Source organism: Mastomys coucha, unplaced genomic scaffold, assembly GCF_008632895.1.
Source record: "Mastomys coucha isolate ucsf_1 unplaced genomic scaffold, UCSF_Mcou_1 pScaffold21, whole genome shotgun sequence".
NCBI lineage: Eukaryota > Metazoa > Chordata > Mammalia > Rodentia > Muridae > Mastomys > Mastomys coucha.
Genome location: NW_022196904.1, coordinates 152545463 through 152555007, shown reverse-complemented (window position 1 = coordinate 152555007; position 9545 = coordinate 152545463).

Here is a 9545-nt window from a genome sequence, read left to right as displayed (position 1 = left end):
TCCAGGACTTGCTATGGTGGGAGTATTGGGTTCTGATGATGCCAAGTAACCTTGGTTTGTGTTGCTTACATTCTTATGCTTGCCCCACATCATCTGGTTATCTCTAGTGCTTCCTGCCCTTGCTAAATCTGACTGGAGCCTATCTTTCCTGTGATCCTAGTTGTATCAGAACTCCTCAGAGTCAAGCTCTCTCTGTGATCCTGTGATTCTGGGATCCTGTGACCCTGGGCTTGTTAGAGCACCTAGGATTGGAGCTTCCTCTGAGTGTTTTGGGAATTACTGCAGAGTTTGTGCCCAAGGTCTGCTTAGGGCACCAGCCGGCCCTGACAGACCAGAATCAACCCCAGCCACTGGGCTGGCAGAGTTCCTGTGTGCCTGTGTCCTGCTGGTCTCAGTAACTCCTGGTAATGGGACAGATGTTGTGTCCTCCTCACCCCCAATCCTTGGTGTGTTAGAGCACCTGGGAGTGAAGCTTCCTCTGGGTGTTGTGAGATTGGCTGCGGAGCTTGCATCCAAGGTCTGCTCAGGGCACCATCCCAGAGAGACTGGAAGAAACCTGAGCCACTGAGCTGGCAGAATTCCTGTGTGCCTGGTCCCACTGGTCCCAGTTACTCCTGGTGTTGGGACAGAAGTTATGTCCTCCTCACCTCTGATCCTGGGCGTGTTCCATTTTAGGTTAGTTTTAGATTCCTCACTTCTAAGGTTTATGCCAACAGTTATATGTCTTTCCCTTGCACAGAAAGGAGACCATTCTGTTCACTCAATTATCAGTGCAGTCATTTGACTTTAATGTCTTTTATTCTCTTTGTTTGCTCAGGTACTTCTTTACTCAACTGAGGTACCTTTGGGCCAGAGAGTAAAACTTATCTTAAAAAAACAAAGGTGTGAATTGGGTTGGGAGATTTAGTTCAGTGGTGGAGCATTCGCCTAGACAGTGCTAGGTTCAGTATCAGGAAGCGGGATATGTATGAAAGGTTTGAGTATCAGTGTCCATTCTGATAAATACTGTACTGAATTCTGTGGATGTTGTTTCACTTGACTAGGTTCGGAACACTGGTTGTCTTGTTTAGGTACCCTTGGTCTTAGGGAAACAAAAATATTAAACAACTTGGTCCAAGCTCCTTATACATTATATCTAAAGAGAAGTATTGAACTCTTGAATTTCAAGGTCCTTGATTTATTCTTCTACTACATTTCTCAATGAGACATGAAACAAACTTTCCTACATGATTCTGTTATACCAGGTAGGTTCCAGGGATTAAACTCAGATAACCATTCACGATGACAGGTATCTCTACCAGTTGTGCTTTCTTGCTGGTCCTGCATCTTTTGATTATGTATTTATAGTCAGTTAAAAAGGTGCTCGCTGGTCTAAAATTACTCTGAACAGGACTCTGCTGTTGTTCCAGGGAGATTCGGAAGTAGGATGCTGGGACTTCCTGACTTCCTTGTCCTAGATTCACACTCAGGTTTTAAAACTGTGAATCAGAAAAGTGAATCTCTATTCCCAATGTCTCTCCTTAACCCCTTTCCTGAAGGTGGGCATTGTGTGGTGGTATTGAGAAGAGCCTAAGAGCTTTATGTAACTTTCTTTTAAGGATGGTAAAGAAGAGGGTACCAGTAAACAAGTGTGTGAAATGAGTGGTTACTCATTGGGGTATATTTTTCAATACCCACTTTAATAAGTGTACTTAAATGCTTTAACCTTTCTTCTAGCCCACCATTCACCAAAGGTAGTGGAAAGGAAAGGTTAATAGGGCAAAAGAGTATGTGGACCTATTTAAAAATAGGTTTTTTTGGGGTGAATCCAATCTGTGTTGTCAGGATATCAGCAGTTCAGTTCACATGGATCGGCACATTGTAGCTTGATCTACTCACAAACGCCATTCACTGATCAGCAATGGCAGTTCTATCCAGAAGAAACCACAAGACTATGCACATTGGTCTGAGTCCACAGAAGTGGCTAGAAGCTGCCAGAACACCACCAGAAGTTCTTTGGTGCATTTCACTCTAGTAAACATGACAAATGATGATCAGCAAAGAGTGACAAGGTGAACCAATACCACACAGCACTGTCAACTGTCTGTTGGGTTATATGTATACCCTTTCCAGACATGACGTGTTCTCTCAAGAATCAGCTCTAGCAAAACATCACATGTCCTTTTTACAGGCAGCTTCTGTTGTGGATTTGGTTTAATGCTTGTATTATGTTTTTTGGGTTCCCAAATTGCACAAGAATCCTGCATGTAAGATGCTAAGGGCCCCTGCCCCCCAGCCAGTTCTGGTTGGTGAATAAAGTTGCCAATAGCTGGGCAGAAAGACAGAGGCAGGACTTTAGGATTTGTGGGCAAGGGGACCGGTGAAGAAGGGAAATCGTCATGCTGGGAAAGCAGAAAGATCAGGCCTGAGAAGTACAGGACAGAGAGAAAGCCAACATATAAGAGTCAGAGATCGTGGCCCAGGAGGGCTGCAGGCCAGGGTGGTCAGGATGGAATATAGGTTTTAGTAAGTAATAATTCACGAATATCAGAGGGGAGAGTGTGCTAGCTGCATGGGGGTTTGAGAGTGACCCCACCACTGAGCTGCTTAAGACATATTAACTATAAGGCTGTGTGTGTGTGTGTGTGTGTGTGTGTGTGTGTGTGTGTGTGCCACACACACTTTGCATGATGGCGGTATTTGAGGCGTAAACTTCAAGGAAAGTCAGTCTCCTGCCTCCGCATTGTCACCTGGCACCCCAAACTCAGAGGTAGCCCAGATATGTCCTTGTATTTGTGTGCTAGGGGCCCACCAAGATATCATTTCTTTACAGCTAGAAAGAGAAAATTTGGACATTGCTCTCTGACCTTCACCAATGTTCCCACGTCCTAGTCAAACCCTGGCTTGAAATGTTAAGCCATCCAAACTAATTGCCTCCAGCATTGTGGGTAGGGCATTAAACCCTGGCTTGGAATGTTAAACCATTCTAACTAATTGCCTCCAGCATTGTGGGTAAGGCATCAAAAGCTTAACAGAAAGACAGCATAGAGCATTCAACATTCAACAGAAGCATTCAACATTCTAGATTCAACAGTCAACATTCAGCATTCGGACTTACTCGCACGCACTCGGACTAGAACCAGAGCTTAGGTGGACCAGGACTTAGATCCATGCAGTCCGTAACACCTCCCCCCCCCCCCCCCCCCCCCCCCCCCCCCCCGGGCCCAGAGCGCTTGGGCCTGGGGGATGCAGCACCAGTTGAGAATCAAGAGAGTGAGCATTCGAGCATTCAGCATTGAGGATTCGAGATTCGAGCCTCTACCCTCCTGGCTAGAGCACCCACAGCCTCCCGGGACTCAGGCCGGGCCCATGCAGCCTGAACACATTCAGAGCCCAGGGGTGCTGCACCAGTCCAGAGGAGATGGCTGCTGTTTTAGACCTAGTATGTTTTAGATGGCCTCAGATGTACCTCAACTACTGAGCTGCCAGATTTTTCATTTCTCTCTTTTGCAAGAATTGTAAAAGCCTTATGTCATTTTTGAGAAATACACTCAGACCTTGCACCACTCGTGTCGAGTCCGTTGGTCAAAGCCGAATCCCATGCACACCTGGCCAGAACCCATCATCCCGCGGAACAAGGGACCCCGTAAGAAACCCCAGTCCGTGGCATGTGTGTGTGTCTTTCATTCAAGAATCCACAACATTAGGGCGGTAGCAAGGAACTTGCACTGCCACCAGAGGGCATGTAGAGCAGATCAATCTACTTCAGCTATAGCTTGCAGAAAAACATCACATGTGTGTTCTCAGCAAAAGTTCCCTTTACATGTGTGCTTCAGCAAAAACATCCTCTTATAAGAAAGTTTACAGAAAAACATCACATGATACAACTGAGTCTCCAAAGAAACCAGAAATTTCCACTTCAATGGAGCTGGGGGTTTGTTGTTGGATTTCACTGTAATCCAAGAAATGATTCTAAGTCAGTGGTTCTCAACCTTCCTAATGCTGTGCCTCTTCCAATTCTTCATGTTGTGGTAATCCCCATCTATAACATTATTTCACTGCTATTTCATAACTGTAATTTTGATACTGTTACAAATCATAATGTAAATATCTGATATGCAGGATATCTGCTATGCAACCCCTTGGGGTTGTCACTCACAGGTTGAGAATAACTAGTCTAAGTGGTTGCTTTTCAGAGCCACTAGATCAAAGTCTGAGTTATGTATTGAGAAAGAACTAAGTTTGAGATCAAAATGACTTTGGTCCTATGTCAACATTTTATGAAGTGCTTTAGTGTGTTTGTATGTACACATGAGACCATGTATACCCACTATCAACTTCTATTATAATGACAAAAATACCTCAAAAAAAAAAAGTTTGAAGGAGGAAAGATTCATTTTGGCTGACAGTTTAGTCTGCGGCCACTTGGCACCATTGTTCCTGGTCCTGTGACAAGGCAGAGCAGCGTGGTCGAGACAGCATGACAGAGCAAAGCTTCTGACTTCATGTGATAAAAAGAGAGAAATCAAGAGACCGGAGAAAAGTTTTATACCCTTTGATGATGCCCCAGACCTATTTCCTTTAACTAGAGCCCACTTCCTGTAATTTCTACCACCTCCTAATACTTCCAGAATCAGTCTGTTAATTCTTGATGAGGTCAGAATCTTCATGATCCAAACATCTCTTGGTGCCCCATTTCCTAACACTGTTGCCAGTGGGGACCACGTGTAAGTAAGTGAGCCTCTGGACTCCCCAACTCCACCTCTCTTTTTATTGTGTAAGTCTCATTTACTGAAGACAACTAACGTATGTCAACCATTGTTTCCTATGGCTGCTTGACAAAATCATATAGAACAGTGAAAAAAATAAGATTACATTTTTTTCTGATACACTGGGAATGAACAAAGAACCAAAAGTACTCACACATGCATGTGTAGTTATTTTTAACTCTCCAGTTGATTTCAGTGACCAGTGAATTTCAGTTTGAGAATGAGTTCATTAAAACATTTAAGCTACCTTTCCATTCTTCAACATGACTTAAACAATCCTCATCAAGTTTGTGTTTGGATCAAAGGATTAGAAAGGATTAAAAGGATGAGAAAAGCTTCAAAAGATTGATTCTAAGATATCTCTCTCTCCTGCAATAGTAGTTTGGGATGCAAGTTCAACTAAAAATTATCCATCAAAAGAGGGGTGATGACAATAATGTACCTCTGTTCTAATTAGAGTAAGACTGAACCTCTCTACTATTTCAGCCACAGAAAGAGCCGTGTAGAGTGAATTTATTTTGTCCATCATACAATTTCAGCTAGGAATACAGTAAAACATTTGAACTCTAAAGGTTAAGACAAATGTGTAAGGTAATACTTGAAACTCACATTCTTGGCTTAGAAATACTTGCTAAGCAAAGTGAGACCGCGGTCTGTGTGTGAGAGTAATAGAAAAGGGACATCAGGAAAATGGCAAGGCAAAACGTTCATGAGGATGAAGATGAAGAGGAGGAGAAGGAGGAGGAGGGGAAAAGGGAGGAGGAGGAAGAGGAAGAGTTGCTTTTTTGAGAGGATCTCACTGTGTAACCCTAGATGGCTTGGAACTTGCCAAACAGCCTATGTAGGTTCAAACTCGTGACACTCTTCCTGCCTCTAGCTCTTGAGTGCTGGATTCCAGGTGCCACAGTCATAGAAACTGTTCTACTGTTGTGAAGAAACACCAGGACCAAGGCAAGTTATAAAGAAAAGCACCCAACTGGGGGCTTGCTTACAGCCTCAGAGGGTTAGTCCATGAATATCCTGGTGGGGAGCATGGTGGCAGACCTTAGAGAGACCCATTTCTCCTGATAGAGTGCTGGGATTAAAGATGTATGCCAGCAGGCCCAGACAAGTAGTATACTATTTTTGTGCCTCATCAATGAGTATTCTCCGCCAACCTACACATCCATTCTTGTTACCTCTGACCCAAAGAGAAAAGATACTAGGCTTCTAATGTCACTGAAAAGGAGGTAAACTTGGTACCCTTGGCTTGTGTGACATCTAAAAGTACTCAAGCTTCATTCCCAAAAGACCATTTAGATCTAGTCTTCAAGACACAGATTTCTTTTGATTAATATATATATATATAATATATATATAATATATATAAAATATATATATTATATATATATACCAAATATTGAATGCAATTTCAGCAACAAGAAACAGATACCAAATAGAATATAATTTCACTGACTTATAGACTCCAGCTTAAGAACAGTAAGCACAGCAGAAAGCCTAGTGGTGGATTGGTGGGATTCCATTTTCATTCTACTACATTTAGTTCAGTAGAAAAGACTGATTGTTATACTCCACCTGTCATAATCAGGCCTCCTAACCAACCCGGGAATAGGCCTTTTGCAGAGGTTCTTAGCTATGTTTAAAGTAATGTGAAAAGCCAGGTATGGTGATACATGCCTTCGTACCAGCACTGGCAAGGATAAGGCTGGTGGACAGTGAGTTTGAAGTCAGCCTCGGCTGCACAGGAATACCCTGTAGTTTTTGGTTTTGGTTTGGGGGGTTATTTTGGGAGCGGGGGATAAGCGAATGGTGAAGAAATGGCTCAGTAGTTAAAAACACTTTTAGTTTTTCCAGAGGACCCACATTTTGCTCCCAGCACCCATATGAGATGACTCACAAGACCTGTGACTCTGGTTCGTGGGATCCAACCCCCTCTTCTGGCCTCTATGTGCACTTGAACATAACATAACCACACAAACACAAATATATGTATATGTACATTTTAAAGAGAAAGTGAAACTAACTGCAATTTAACTACATTTATTAGTGTTTGCTACTCAACCAATTACCCACACCATCATTTAATCTATATGGGTGAAGGCACTAAGGTGCAAAAGAGGAAGTAATTTAACCAGGCTTTCTTTTTTGGTAAAATCTCACTGTGCAGCTCGGCCCAGCCTGGAACCCACTTGTGCTGTGTACCCCTGCCTGGCTTGGGACTCATATAGACCGAGATGGCCTCAAACAGACAAGAGAGCTGCCTGCTTTTGTCTCCCAAGTGCTGGGATACTCATACTACTTTGGATATACTGGGCTAAGTAAAAATACACAAAAACTAATTTCACCCTTTTTATTTTTTAGGATGTGCTTGTTTAAAATTACATGTATACGTACATTAAATTTCTATTGCAGCACCTATATAAGGAATTTAAAACATTGTACAAACCTTCTCAGTTAACAGTATTTCTGAGTAAATTTAAAAATGATTTTTTTTTGTTATTAGCCCTATAATAACCATAAATATATAATATATAATAAGTTTAAAGTGTCCCTTCTGGTATACTTCATAATAGAGATCTTTTTAAAAATGTTCTCCCTAATCCAGATGGCCAGAAAAACTGTAGTTTGGCCAGAATGTAATTTAGGCTACCTCAGCACTTAGACACCAGAGTATTTGTTTCCTGCTAAATAGTGGGATTCAGCCTAACCAACTTGCTCCTGATGTTTTTAGTAACTGTAGCTCATGGCATGGCTATTTGATCTCCAAGCCAAACAGGAATGGCCATGCATTATCATCCCTTCTAAGAAGGTAAGGCCTTTAAAAGCATTGATTAAACTCATGTGGCACTGGGTACGCTGGTCTGAACATGACCCTAGGGTTAGCAAATTCCCACCATTTCTAATTTTTGCTTCAACACAGTGCATTTTGCTAAGCCTAAACCAGACCTGGTAGAAGTTAAATAAAATTGAATAAATTGTGAAGAGCCAAATTAAAATACAACCACAGCTTTAAAATAGAAAAAAATTAAATTACTACTATTAGATTAAAAGCACAGAAAACCTTTTAAGAAAATCTGAACAAAATCTGAGGGGAAGATAGAGCCAGATGAGGGGATTAAATAAAGGTTACTGTTAAATCTTTCTATTTCATACCCTGGTTCTAGCACTCCAGGAATGTAATAGTATAACCCTCTTTTATAATTTTTTCATCTAGTATTTACTTGTATAATCCTCTTAGTATTGAATTACATAGTCCTTATGTTTTACACAGCAGGAACACCAGTTATAATTCAGGCTGCCTGCTAGTTACAGATCTCAATTTATTAAGTAACAATTGATAAGCGACTCTTTAATTCACCGCAAAGCCTTATTCTCTTTTAAAGACTTGATCACCCCAATGCTTAAAAGCCATGCCAACAACACAATATGTAGATTGAACATGTCTCAAATAGGTATCATCTGACATCATTTTTCTTATTTTTCTAATATACACTAGGAGTATGACTGTAGTGACCCTAGATATTCAACACAATCTAATCTTTATGTCAACTGAATAAGTATAACTAAAAATGGCATTCTAAAAGTATTTAGCTTATCTCTGTATAATGTGCAACACAATCAGCTAACAACTGACAAATTGGCAGAATAACCATTCTTTTTATATTAGATATATGCCCCAAGTCCAAGGTGGGGCTTCCTTGAGAAATACCATTCTGGTGAAGTCCTTTTCTCATAGATGTGGACACAGAATTAAAACCAAAACCAAAACCTAGGGCTTTCATAAGAGTAGAAAGATGTGACAACAGGAAGCCTCAAGCACGTCATCATCTACATGTTTGAATCAAGCTTTAGTGATTGGAGGGACAAGAAGACATAAGTGTGCAATAAAGGCCAGTGAACTTAAACTTGCCATGGGTTTTATACACAGGCTGCTTGAGAAATTTAGACGAGATTGTTCGAGCCAGTGCTGACAAAAACACACACACTCATAGAAACTGCTTATGTGATGCCATTCATTAACAGTTCCTGCCTTTGACTGAACTTTGAAAATATACTGGCAAGATTTTCCATTAATTCTGAGTAAATCAGCAAGTTAACTGCAGAACTGCTTTTGAATGTCTCACTGCCCCAGATACAAATAACCCCAAATCCTAAAGGTTTCGTACAACCCAGGCTGGCCTGAAACTTACTGCAATCCTCACAGGAATTAGAAGCTCAAAGCCCTATATGCCTACCTACAATCTAGAAATTCTTTTTGCAAACAAAATCAGGAGAAATATTCAAGAGTTATCAATTTACTTAAAAGTAACCTATAATTCACTTCAGCTTGGTATTAAGTATCTCACGTGGCCCACACCTTTAATCCCAGCCCTCACAACTTTAATCTCAAAATTAATAGCCTGCTTTACATGGACAGTAACAGGATAGGCTCAAACTTGATATGTGAAGAATGCATCTCTACTAAAAGGAAAGAAGCACTTAGCTGTTGTGATCAAAATGGATTTACATTTACTCTACAAAACTCATTTTTTGTTTTGTTTTTTCGAGACAGGGTTTTTCTGTGTAGCCCTGGCTGTCCTGGAACTCACTCTGTAGACCAGCCTGGCCTCGAACTCAGAAATCTGTCTGCCTCTGCCTCCCAGGTGCTGGGATTAAAGGCGTGCACCATCACAACCCAGCTACAAAAACTCATTTTTACTTGGACAGAAATGTAGTCTGGGGGAACATAGAAACAGGACTCTGCAAGGTTTAGTTTTTGTATTGTGTGTGAATGCTTGCATACAAGTCAAAGGAAAA